This window comes from Pelophylax lessonae (assembly GCF_965119305.1).
Source record: "Pelophylax lessonae genome assembly, chromosome: 3".
Lineage (NCBI taxonomy): Eukaryota > Metazoa > Chordata > Amphibia > Anura > Ranidae > Pelophylax > Pelophylax lessonae.
In genome coordinates, this window is record NC_138770.1 from 247,962,138 (window position 1) to 247,975,717 (window position 13,580).

Here is a 13,580-nt window from a genome sequence, read left to right on the forward strand (position 1 = left end):
ACATTGTACCCATAATGAGTACTGAGTGGAGACAGGCATTACTTAGGACTTAGTGGGGGCAGACATGATTTGTCACCCTCTTCAGTGACAGGACACTGTACCCAAAATGAGTACTTAGTGGGGACAGGCATGATTTGTCACCCTCTTCAGTGACAGGACACTGTACCCATAATGAGTACTGAGTGGGGACAGGCATTACATAGTACTTAGTGGGGACAGGCATTATTTATCACCATTTTCAGTCACCGTACCCATAATGAGTACTAAGTGGGGGCAGACATTACTGAGGACTGAGTGGGGGCAGACATTATTTGTCACCCTCTTTAGCGACAGAACACTGTACCCATAATAAGTACTGAGTAGGACAGGCACTGTACCCATAATAAGTACTGATTGGGGCAGACAATACTAAGTACTAAGTGGGGGCAAGCAGACATGATTTGCCACTCTCTGCAGGACACTGTACCCAGGAAAATTACTGAGTGGGGCAGACAGGATTTAGCACCCTGTTTAGCAACAGAACACTTTACCCATATTAAATACTAAGAGGGGGCAGATATGGCTTGTCATTCTACTTAGTGACAGAACAGGAAAAGCATGATTGCATGGGACAGAGATGGCTTGTCAACCTCCTTAGTAACAGGACACTTTACCCAGATTGGGGACAGATATAGGATGCCACCCCCTCAGTGACAGGACACTGTAGCCAGGATGAGAACTGAGTAGGGACAGACATGGCTTGTCACCCACCACAGTGACAGGAGTACCCATGAGAATTGCAGACTGGGAACAGAACTGATTTGCCACCCTCCTGAAGGACAGGACACTGCACCTAGGAATAGTGCAGACTGGGGACAGAGATGTCTTGTCACCTTCCTCAGTGAGAGCACACTGTACCCAGGATGAGAACTAAGTGAGGACACACATAGGTTGTCACCTTACTTAGTGACAGAAATCTGTACCCGAATAGCCCTACTGGGAATAGAGATGGCTTGTCAACCTCCTCAGTGACAGGACACTGTACCAAGGAATAGTGCAGATTGGAGACAGAAATAAGGTGTTCGATATACTAAAATTGGAGAGTTCAAAATCTGGTGAAGCTGTGCATGGTAGTCAATCAGCTTCTAACTTCAGCTTTTTTCATTTAATATTGAAAAAAAAAAAAAAAAAACCTGGAGGCTGATTGGTTCCTATGCAGAACTGCAACAGATTTTGCACTCTCCAGTTTTAGTAAATCAACCCAAGATGTCACCCTCCTCAGTGACAGGACACCATGAATAGTGCAAATTGGGGATTGACATAGGATGCCACCATCCTCAGTGACAGGACGAAGTACCCAGAAATAGTGCAGATTGGGGACAGATATAGGATGCCACCCCCTCAGTGACCGGGAACTATACCTAGGAATAGTGCAGATTGGGAACAGATATAGGATGTCACCCCCTCAGTGACAGGACACTGTACCCAGGTATAGTACAGAATAGGGACAGATATAGGATGCCACTCCCTCAGTGATAGGACACTGTATCTAGGAATAGTGCAGATTGGGGACAGATATAGGATGCCACCCCCCTCAGTGACAGGACACTGTACCCAGGTATAGTGCAGATTGGGGACAGATATAGGGTGCCACCCCCCTCAGTGACAGGACACTGCACCTAGGAATAATGCAGATTGGGAAGAGATATTGGATGCCACCCCCCTCAGTGTCAGGACACTGTACCCAGGTATAGTGCAGATTGGGGACAGATATAGGATGCCACCCCCTCAGTGACAAGACACTGTATCTAGGAATAGTGCAGATTGGGGACAGATATAGGATGCCACCCCCCTCAGTGACAGGACACTATACCTAGGAATAGTGCAGATTGGGGGCAGATATAGGATGCCACCCCCCTCAGTGACAGGACACTGCACCTAGGAATAATGCAGATCGGGGACAGATATAGGATGCCACCCCCTCAGTGACAGGACACTACACCTAGGAATAGTGCATATTGGGGACAGATATAGGATGCCACCCCCTCAGTGATAGGACACTGTACCCAGGAATAGTGCAGATTTGGGGACAGATATAGGATGCCACCCCCTCAGTGACAGGACACTGCCCCTAGGAATAATGCAGATTGGGGACAGATATAGGATGCCACCCCCTCAGCGACAGGACACTGCCCCTAAGAATAATGCAGATTGGGGACAGATATAGGATGCCATCCCCTCAGTGACAGGACACTGCCCCTAGGAATAATGCAGATTTGGGGACAGATATAGGATGCCACCCCCTCAGTGACAGGACACTGCCCCTAGGAATAATGCAGATTGGGGACAGATATAGGATGCCACCCCCTCAGCGACAGGACACTGCCCCTAAGAATAATGCAGATTGGGGACAGATATAGGATGCCACCCCCTCAGTGACAGGACACTGCCCCTAAGAATAATGCAGATTGGGGACAGATATAGGATGCCATCCCCTCAGTGACAGGACACTGTACCTAGGAATAGTGCAGATTGGGGACAGATATAGGATGCCACCCCCCTCAGTGACAGGACACTGCCCCTAGGAATAATGCAGATTGGGGACAGATATAGGATGCGATCCCCTCAGTGACAGGACACTGTACCTAGGAATAGTGCAGATTGGGGACAGATATAGGAAGCCACCCCTCAGTGACAGGACACTGCCCCTAGGAATAATGCAGATTGGGGACAGATATAGGATGCCATCCCCTCAGTGACAGGACACTGTACCTAGGAATAATGCAGATTGGAGACAGATATAGGATGCCACCCCCTCAGTGACAGGACACTGCCCCTAAGAATAATGCAGATTGGGGACAGATATAGGATGCCATCCCCTCAGTGACAGGACACTGTACCCAGGTATAGTGCAGATTGGGGACAGATATAGGATGCCACCCCCCTCAGTGACAGGACACTGTAGCCAGGATGAGACATACATAGCTTGTCACCCTCCTCAGTGACAGTAGTACCCAGGAAGTCAAGCTGGCACATTCCTCTTATTCTAATAACTTCTCCTAGCAAAGAAATACAAAAGATCAATATCGCCATAGCTCACGAGACTGCAAATAAATCCATCTCTTCATTAAATACTGTACATACATGTCCGGTTATTTACCAGGACGTCATTCCCTATCATCTATAACCTTACACTTTAGGAAGTTAATGTCTATATATACAATGTCGGGATTATTTTGACAAGACGAATTGTAGGGATTGTACGATTTATAGATCGGGACTGCGAACAATTGGAAGATCTGAGCATCGCTGTATGTGACACACATGGCTTTCATTTAGAATCATTTCACCGAATATTGCAAAAAAGTTGCCGCATTATATCCAAATAATACAAATAACAACCTCAGCAACAATAATAATCATAATAATAAAAATACTACTAATTATAATAATAATAATAATTGTTGAAGGGCACGTATGCATTAACTAAGTGATAAAAGATAAACAGAATTGCAAAAGAGGGGAAGCTGTTCTAAAGAGCCTACAATCCAAGCTAATATACTTAACCAGTACTGCGAAGCTTGCACAAATAACGGTGTAATATAGAATAGAGGCAGAAATGTCACAGGGGCAGAGAAGGCACAGAGGCACCAAGAGGGGTCATTTCCAGACAATGTTACAAATGATTAAAATTGGTTGTTATACATATAACATGACACACCATACAGTATACACAAATATGTAATTGGTCAATTTACACACACACACACACACTACTATAGTATTACATACTGTACAAGAGCCAACATCCCCTTTACTGGAATACATTGTACATCACATTTACAGTACACACACACATATATACTCTGGGAACTTACACACACACACCACTACACAGTATTATATACTATACAAAAATATGCTGTACAATGACCAACATCCACTGTACTGGGATACATTGTACACCACAGTCACTTCAGTATACACCCATTTTACCCACATGTATACTTAGGGAACTTAAACACACACAACGACACAGTATTACACAAAGTATTGTATTCTGTACATATATACACTGTACCGAACCAGCATATACTATATTGGAATACATTGTACACTAAGTATACCATTTATTGCAGCTCAGTGGATATAGATTCATTTGAACCAATGAAGGTATTATTTTATACCCCCAGCACAGCAGAGCCCTCCTAAGATTTTCACATGTCTCCCCTCCCCCAAAAAGTTTCATTTCCTCCTCTAGGATAACATATACAGCAACTTACCATTATATAGATATGTATTCTGCATACAGATGTCCCAGGCTTGGAACAGAAGGCTCCATAATATTAGGCTGTATAATGTGATATAAAGCAGAGCTTCTGGGTGCACATAGGACCAGAGGGGATGAAAGGAAAAATTTGCAGCTGCTAGTTATAGTGAAGAAAAATCTCTCTCTATATATACAGTATATATATATATATATATATATATATATATATATATATATATATATATATATATATACTGTGTATATATATATATATTTATATATATATATTCATATCTATCAATCTATCTATCTCTATATACATGTGTATATATATATATATATATATATATATATATATATAACTATATACAATCCCCATATATACTATTTAATCCAGATATACATAACACAATATAAAATCCTTATATATAATCCCATATAGAACTATGATACTATATAAAATCCTTACTTATATTCCAAGTATATATATATTATAATATAGAAAATCTTTATATTTATTCTATATATAATCCTGATATATATATATATAAATACTGTATAAAATCCTTATATATTCTATATATAATCCCTATTGTCCCAATATATAAATCCCTATAATTTTGATGGGGTTTGTGATAGAGAGGATACATGTGGGTACTCTCTGTTGTACTTTGCACTGATCCATTATACCTGATGTATATGACTCTTTTTCTTTAAGTGGCAATAAAACCAAAGGCAAACAAAAATTATTTTGCAGTTTACTAATTCTTAGATGTGTTGGATGTATTTGTTTTATTTTTTCTTTCTTTCTTTCTTTTTCACCTGGTGATCCAGCCAATAAGTCTGTTGTTTCTCAAAATGAACAAGCTGTCCTGCAGATGTTGCAGTTAGAAAACTGAGAGGAATCATTTACCACTGACAATGGGGTTTACAAAGATCAGCTTTTATTTATTCACGTAAAACCTGTTGATGTAAGTAATAGCTGGAGTTTGGCTTCAATTTGTTAGAGTATTTAGAATCTGCTAGTACATCTAACACACCCCTCCCTCCAGACTGACAATGCTGCTGTCCAAAAGTGCCCCCTTTGCTCCTTCATCCAGACTCCAGAGTTGTGTCTAACTAATACAGGAGGTGTGTTCCTGGCCATATCACCACATGAAAACAGGGGGGAATGAAGTCACCACATTTTTTGATTGGTAAGCTGCAATATGTTACATTTTGGGTGTAATGCCGCTTTAAATCCCTAGAATCCAGCAGTTTATGGAGACAGTACTATTGATGGGACGCCGTGCTCATTGAAATAGCGGAGATAACCGTGTACAGTAGTATAGTCAGTCGGTGTTTGCACTGAGTATAGGGCTGCAGTAAGTTTGATGTTCGGATTGATTTCCCTTCTCCTCCATCCCTCTCCTGCTTCACTGGCTCAGCGAACGCCTATCTATCTCTCTCATCGATTGCTCGGCGCTCTGATGCCTGTGCCTGCGCCGAGGCTCGCTCGATTGGTGAGGCCTGGGTGTATGTTTTCAGCGTGGTTCAGCTGCTAAGAGGCTGTGCAGTTTCCGGTAAGTGTTGCTCGCCGTTCGGTGTTCGCTGTTCCTGTACATTGCCCTCAGTGACCTGTACCCAGCTCCGAGGAATGCTGCAGGACGGCTGTGCTGCTGGTGGGCCTGTGTTGTGATGGGAAGGAGCACCGAGCTAGCTGGGCCTGAATATACAGCATTCTTAATGGGAATAGTAATAAACAGAAGGAATTGGGGGGATGCTTGCCTTGTAGGACAGGTGTGGGTGTTGTAGTATACAGTGAGGGGGAGCTGAGTGGTGAATGCAGTGTATGTACTATACCACCACGTTTTCTGTATGATGGGAAGGGTCAATGGTCCCCAATCTGTGTTCACTTATGTTAGGACAACCAATTCATCAGAATGGACTGCCTCCCAATACACCAAAACATACCAAAAGGCGCACACATTGCATTTTTGGCAGCAAAATTCACGCTAGTGCTTTGGCGCAATTTCAACACAGATGCATTGTGAAAGGTGATCGAACATTTCCAGAGACAAAACCCCATTTTATGAGGCTTTCCCCCCCAAAAAAAAAGCACACAGTCTAGCAATTTACGTCCATGACCTGTGGGCTGCAGGGTAATCTACCTGGCGACATTCAACTGGGCCTGGAGGAGTGAGACTGCATCAGCATCTGGTTGTATCCAAGTCGTCTTATAGTGTACAGTACAGGTGTCAAACACAAGGCCCGCAGGCCGAATGCGGCCCCCCCTCCCCAAGGCCATTTCATGTGGCCCTCGCACCTCTCCTGCAGCTGCAGTACCCCCCTGTCTCTGCCCCCACCTTTTCTTTGTAGTCGGCAGCAGAGAGGACAGAACTCCAGTCCTTTGCCAGATCCTGCACTCGTCTGTGCAGCTGCAGAAAGGCTTGTCTTTGCCCCCCCCCCCCCTCAGAAGTCCGTTGCAGAGAGGAGGGCAGAACACCTCCTATGGATCCTGCACCACCTTGCCTTTGCTTCCCCAGGTCTCAGCATTCAGCAGACTCTGGAAGCTGACTCCATCACTCCTCTGGTTCTCCTCCAGACCCTGCATTTCTTCCCAGATCCACCCACATCTTCTTCCTGGCAGCAGCACCGGGTAAGGGGTTGTATTGTGATGTAAGGAAGGGTGGGTGACTCTTGACTTATGATGATGGGGGGGCTCTTGACATCTCATGTAGAGGTGTAAGGGGGCATGGGGTGCTTTGGACATCTAATCTTACAGATATAACCGGCCCTTTGAGGGCGATCATAATGCTGATGCGGCACACAATTAAATTGAGTTTGACACCCAAGGTGTACAGTGATCTGCCCTCCTAGCTTGTGCAGTCTTAGGCCTCGTTCACACTGACGTACATCTGTGTGACAGGCTGTCTTTGCACACACAGGATGCAAAGTAGTTCTGCGCAGGCAGTTCCATTTGTGTTTTTTGGGACATAGCAGTTGCACAGATACAGCCGCTGGTCCCAGTTTGACTAAATAAAACACGTGGTATACTACTTACCTGCTCTGTGTAATGGTTTTGCACAGAACATCCCCGATCCTCCTCCTTCCCCTGCTGAGTGCCTCCATAGCAAGCTGCTTGCTCCCGAGCCGCCTCTGTGTGTCTATGAAACTCCACTGCTCCCTTCTCACTGGCTATGATCAGCGGGAACCAATCACTGGATCAGGCTTCGGGGAGTATAAGGGGGGGGGCAGGGGGCTTCACACTTAGGCTGTGTTCACACTTGTGCGAAACGGATGCAGGTTTCCCGGCATCCAATATGCATGTCAGGAGACTGTGATCGGCTCTCACAGCTTCGGGACAGCTGCAGAGCAGTTTGCATAAGAGTCCTGTGCGTCTTCTGGTCCGTTTCAGGTCCAATAACAGCCAAAAATTCCGGCCTGAAACAGAGAACAGGGACGCACCAGACACCTGCTGTGAGCCGCTCTGCATAGAATGCATGAAGGTAAAAAAAACTTCAGCCTTTAGAACCACTTTAAGTAGTCCTGTGTGAATGAGTCCCTACAAATGGGAGGTGAGGAGGAGAAACCGCCCTGCTCCTGCAGCACAGTGCACACCTGGGCCGTCATTTGTGCTGTAAGACAGTTACATTGAGTGACTTGGATAATAATAAATTAGGGTTTACTAACTTTATTTTTGCAAATGGTCAGTGACAGGGGGGAGGACATGCTGCTAACTGTAGTGTATCATACACTCTGTGTATTACTTACTCCTGGCCCCTGCACTCTGTTTTTTTTTTTTTTTTTTTTTTCGTTTTAATAAACCTGCTTTTATTGAATTTAAATTTTTTTTTTTTTCAAACTCCACACAGGGGAGGTCACTGGAGACTCCAAAATACAGATCGCCACTAACAAACAACTAACATGATGGCTCACACACCAGTCCACAATGCCAGAAGTTTGTTGCGGAGCGTTTCCTCTTAATGGAGACACCCGAATGGTTGTAACTGATCTGAAAGAACTTAAGAAGCCTCCAGAAGGTCAGCTAGATGGATATCAATGGCCTAGATAAACAGCAGTGAATGGTTCCTCTAACCATTTAATCCATGGATGTCCAACCTTTTGGCTTCTCTGGGCCACATTCAGTGTAGAGAAATTTTCTCGGGCCGCATATAAAATAGATACTATAGTTAAGGTATATAAGTAATAAAACTCTGCCGCGCTCTTCCCACGCCGCCTCGCCTCCCCCTCCCTCCGCACTAATTTAACACAACTAGAGGATGACCATTGAAATGGAATCAGTATACAGAGGTTTACTTCTTCTGAGAGATATTAAAGGAACACTCTAACCACCATGACCACTTCAGTGATTTGAAGTGGTGATGGTGGGAGGAGTCAGAAACACTGCACATGCTGGGGTATTTACAGGTAGGTGCCGGGGGCTAGTTGCACCCCTAGCACATATGACTTAGGCAGCCAGAAAATGTCATGTCCTTATTCATACATGTATGAACAAGGACATGACATATCACTCCGCCTGTGACAGAGCCGGAACTATACAGGAAGCAGCGGCTCTGTCACTGACTGCAGACATCCTAATGCCCCATACACACGTGCAGATTATCTGCAGACTTTTGTCTGCAGACTTACCAAAACCATATAATATGAGGTCAAACCTAAACACTTTCAATTTGTATGCAATCCGGCAGGCCCTTGCACTACATAGAAAAGGAAAGTCTGCAGATAATCTGCACGTGTGTATGGGGCATTAGTCTCCCGCAGCAGCCGGGAGATTGCATGGCACTTGCAGCCTAGTGCGTGCCCATCCAATGCAGCTTCACCAGTGCATGCCCATCCAATGCAGTCTGATCAGTGCCCATCCAATGCAGTCTCACCAGTGCATGCCCATCCAATGCAGCGTGATCAGTGCCCATCCAATGCAGCCTCACCAGTGCGTGCCCATCCAATGCAGTTGCAGCCTCTGCCTACAGTTGGTTGTAAGCCGCTGCCGCCTTGCCCCCGACTCGATTTCCTTCCTCCCCAGAAAAAAAGAAAAATTGTCAGGGGGCAGTGGGCCGCATTGGCTACAGTTCCGGGCTGCAGGTTGGACACGCCTGATTTAATCCATTTATTGTGAAACTTTTTCTTCTTGCTCCTATTTTCATATGTTTTCTGGTAGAGAGGGAGATTCAAAATAATCAGGCATTTGCACAAAAACAAGAAAAGGAAGAGGCACTTCCTCCCAGCGCATGGCGATCAATTTTCTTGCATTAAAAAGGAGCAGACCATGGAAGGTTTTCATATCCTCCACTAGGCCCAAGAGACACAACTTGGGTTCCTGGGTAAGGTGGGCCTGAATAACTGTGTTTATTACATCCAGCATCCCTGTCCAAAAATTGTGAAAAATTATCACCATCCAAATAACTACATCTCCAGCAGGAGGGAGATCGGTCGTGGCCTATGGTGGATTTTAAACTGAATCAACCTATCTCGAGCAGACACCAACTGTTTGAAGGGTACTTCTCTTATCTGACCAGTCCTCCTCATCCATATTGGGTATGTCCCTTTGCCATGTCCCCTGAAAGGTCAGAGTATTAAGGAGGATATGATGATATAAGGCAGGGGTCTTCAAACAATGGCCCTCCAGTTGTTCAGGAACTACAATTCCCATCATGCCTAGTCATGGCTGTGAATGTCAGAGTTTAACAATGCCTCATGGGATATGTAGTTCCGCAACAGCTGGAGGGCCGTAGTTTGAGGATCCCTGATATAAGGATTAAATCGGATTCAAAAGTTGGTCTTTGCATAGCAACTCTTCCAGCGAGGAGCAACATAATGAAATACCCTGAGGGGGAAATTGGCTGTGGAAGGCATGAGAAAGTTGCATGTATCTGAACCTGTAGAAAGATGGGATATTAAACTTTTGACAAAGTTTATCATAAGACATCAGTTTCCCGCCAGCAGTAACATGTGCCAAGGTCTTAATGTTAAATTTGGTCCAGCAGTAAAGGTTGGGGATCATAAGAAGATGAGCAAAGAAGGGTTGTTTCACAATGGAGTATTGGGGGGGAGAGCACCAGACGCCTTTGTTTTCCATTTAGTTCCACCCACCAGGCTTTGGTAGTAATCTCTGTGAGGGGCCTAAGCTGGTACAAGGTCTTGGCACCACAGAAAGGGTGATGTTGGAATGCTTCCAGGGACTCAAGGTTGGCCACCTCTAACACGGTGAACGAATTGTTCAAATTCGGTACCAGCAGCCAATGGGCAGTGACTAGCTGAGTGACTATAAGGTATTTAAAAATATGGCATGGCCAATCCACCCTGTAGGGTCGGTCTAGTCAATGTAGTGAGGTTGTCGGGTGGGGCATTTGATCCCCATGAACAGGAAAGTAATAAATGGCTAATTGGTTCAAAAAGGGATTTAGGGATCCATGTGGGCAAATTATAAATAAAGAGAAAAGTAAACTTTGGTAGAATTTTACTTTTTGATCAAGTTTATATGGCAACGATAATGGCAAATTTCCCCATGCCTTCAGCCTATTTTTAACCTCTGACAGTACAGGGAGAAAGTTAAACATATGATTTAATATTAATGGGATACCACCCCCTCAAGTTAAGGAGTCTACTCACTGCACCTGTATGCCCCAGAGTTCCAGGGCGGGGTCCCAGAATCATTCGGAAAGAGGAGTAAAGCCCCGTACACACAATAAGATTGTCAAACAATCTTTCATCCGTTTTTTGTGGCATGCAGGTCTGATGTGGAAAGTGAAGAGGTTATTTTCATACAAATTTTCCCGTACAACAGAATTCTACTTCAGAAGTGATGTCATGTGATGGATTGCTTTGTATGTGTTCATTCGTCTCTGAGCATGCCTAGTCTTGCTCTTAAGATTTTTTTCCGTTGAAATCTGTACTAATGAGACGAAAATCAGACGTTGTATTACGGACGACAAAAATTTTATAGCCTGCACATCAGGAAAAGAACCATACTAACAATCCAAAAATCGGCAGATCGGTCGTCGGACGAATTTTCCCTTCAGATTTTCTTATCATGTGTACGGGCCTTAACTTGTGCCGGTTAATTCTGTCTGGAAACCCATGAAAAGTGCTGCAAGACTTGTATGGAAGGCCCAACAGCATTCAAGATAACAGGTGATCATCCGCATAGAGGATGATCCACTCCTCCAGCCAGCTAGCCCTGAGACCTCAAATGTCCGTAGAGGTATGCAGGGCCTCAACAATAGGTTCCATGGCCAAAGCAAATAGGGCAGGGAAGATGGGGCACAGCTATCGTGTACCTCTTTTTAACGGAAAAGAGGAAGATAACTGCCCCCCAAATGCACAGCCTCAGAGGGCCTAGTATATAGCAGCTGTAAGCATGCGGAGGAAGTTCTATGTGTAGTGGAAAAATAAAAATATGCTGGGCTGGTGGAATGAAGCCATCTCGAGATCCCGGTCATATTGGCAGCCAGTGCCCAGTTGGAAAGATCACCTGTATTCACGCTGGAAGGGGTAGGTCTATCAAGGTCCAGAGATAAGATAGCATTCAAGTCTCCCTTGATGAGTTCCTTAGACGGACAGTATGAGCTAGTCTTGTGTAGGGTAAGAAGTACTAGCACTATAAATTTGCCCTGTGGAACACTATGTACACACAGTAATGGTTTACTAATTAGTATGGATATGCCCTTAGAGTAAGCGGAAAATGTGTCCCGAAACACCTTTTGGACCCAGGGCCTATTCAGGGAGAGGACCTTGCTACCTATTGGAATAGTAGGACCCTTTTGAATTTGGAATTAAGACCCCTAACTCCAGGACATCAACTGGAGGCATTCTAAGTTTGGATTATCCATGGCATGACAGACTTAAGGTGTATGCAAGGGAAGAAGCAGTTGGCAGGTACATCCAGCAACACAAGAGCACTGTAACTAGAACATGAGCCTCCATAAAACAGTAACACAATACAATTACATTCATACATTTCCTGGTGGACAAAAAAAGAACTGCCTGCCTTGTAAAAAGAACAAAACAAACGAATGGCAAAGGGCCATTGCCCAAAATAGAAAAAAGGAAAACACCCTAAAAATTACCAATAAAACAAAAGCAATCTTCCACAAGGGAATGCTCTTGGAAGAACCACACAGCTTGGGATACAAAAGGAAAAAAAATAAGAGACCACAGGCAGTGCAGCTACTCAGGCAACCAGTATCACTCTATTTGTAGAGGAGTAGACACCAACAGGCAACATGGTGCAGTATCTTTGGAGTAGTTAGCGCAGGATGGTGGGACTGAGGGATGATGCATAAAATATTGTGGTATCCAGGCCGAGGCAGTCCACAAGGATGAGATGCAACTATGAAGGGGAGGCTCATTTAGGTTTATGCATATCCAGTCATGTAGCCAACGCAGCAAGGGTGTTGAAGAATCCGATCATCTCACCATCTAGGATGTGGAAGTGGCTAGGTTAGAGAAGCCTTTATGTGATGCCCTTGTTACGAAGATGGTTATGGACCTCTGCGAATGACCTTCGATACTGTTTTACCTCTGGGGAGTAGTCCGGAAAGGAGATTGTTGAACCTCTGCCCATCTTTACTTCGGAGACAACCTTACTTTCTAAGATGCTCTTTTTATATCCAGTCATGTTAGTTGACCGGTTGCCAATTAACCTAACTAGTTGCAAAATGTTCTTCCAGCTCTCCCTTGTTGGTACCACTTACTTTGCTGGCTTTTTGTTAGCCCGACACGTTTTTTGAGACGTGTTGCTGCCATCAATTTCAAAATTACCTATTTTCTTAAAATGGTACATTTTCTCAATTTAAACATTTGATATGTTTTCTATTTTCTATTGTGAATGAAATTTGGATTTGTAAGATTTGCAAATCCTCGCATTCTGTTTCTATGTAGATTTTGCATGGCATCCAAACTTCTTTGGAATTAGGGTTGTACATTTCTTCAGTTAGTTCCTGGTTTCCAGGCCTAGGCAACTTACGTCATACATCCAAAGAGTTATGAGGAGGGGAGGGGGGATTTTCTCAGCTGAGCACACGCATCTTTCCGCATGCCTGAGCTAAGGGCAGATTGATTCCAGAAAGTAAATGCTACATGAATCATCTGCCCTTATTCAAGATGGCCATGGGAAGAAATGCTAGGGGGTGGTTTCTCTGCAGTTCAACTCATCATACTTCCTTTCCCAGCAGTGACTTGGTAGACTTCAAATCTCTAAATACAGAGCAGGTGTTTTAGGACAGGGGATAAGGGGGAGCTTGATGAATTCCTCCACAGTTCTTGCAGCTAGAAAAAGGCATTGAGGGTTTGGTTTAAAGTTCATTAAGGCTTGAAAATGTAATAGTTG

General features: G+C 44.3%; 1 protein-coding gene across 2 annotated transcripts in view; it reads left to right on the top strand.

Moving 5' to 3' along the window:
* Positions 1 to 13,580, top strand: part of RSRC1 (arginine and serine rich coiled-coil 1) — a 654,629-nt gene that overhangs the window by 2,416 nt on the left and 638,633 nt on the right. Inside the window, exon 1 of one of the 2 annotated variants that reach the window (XM_082251163.1) lies at positions 5,691 to 5,811. The exons of the other annotated variant lie outside the window; for it this stretch is intronic. The gene's annotated coding sequence lies outside the window, so the exon portion shown is untranslated. Of the gene's footprint in view, positions 1 to 5,690; positions 5,812 to 13,580 lie in introns of those variants that run through there. 2 annotated transcript variants of the gene reach the window in all.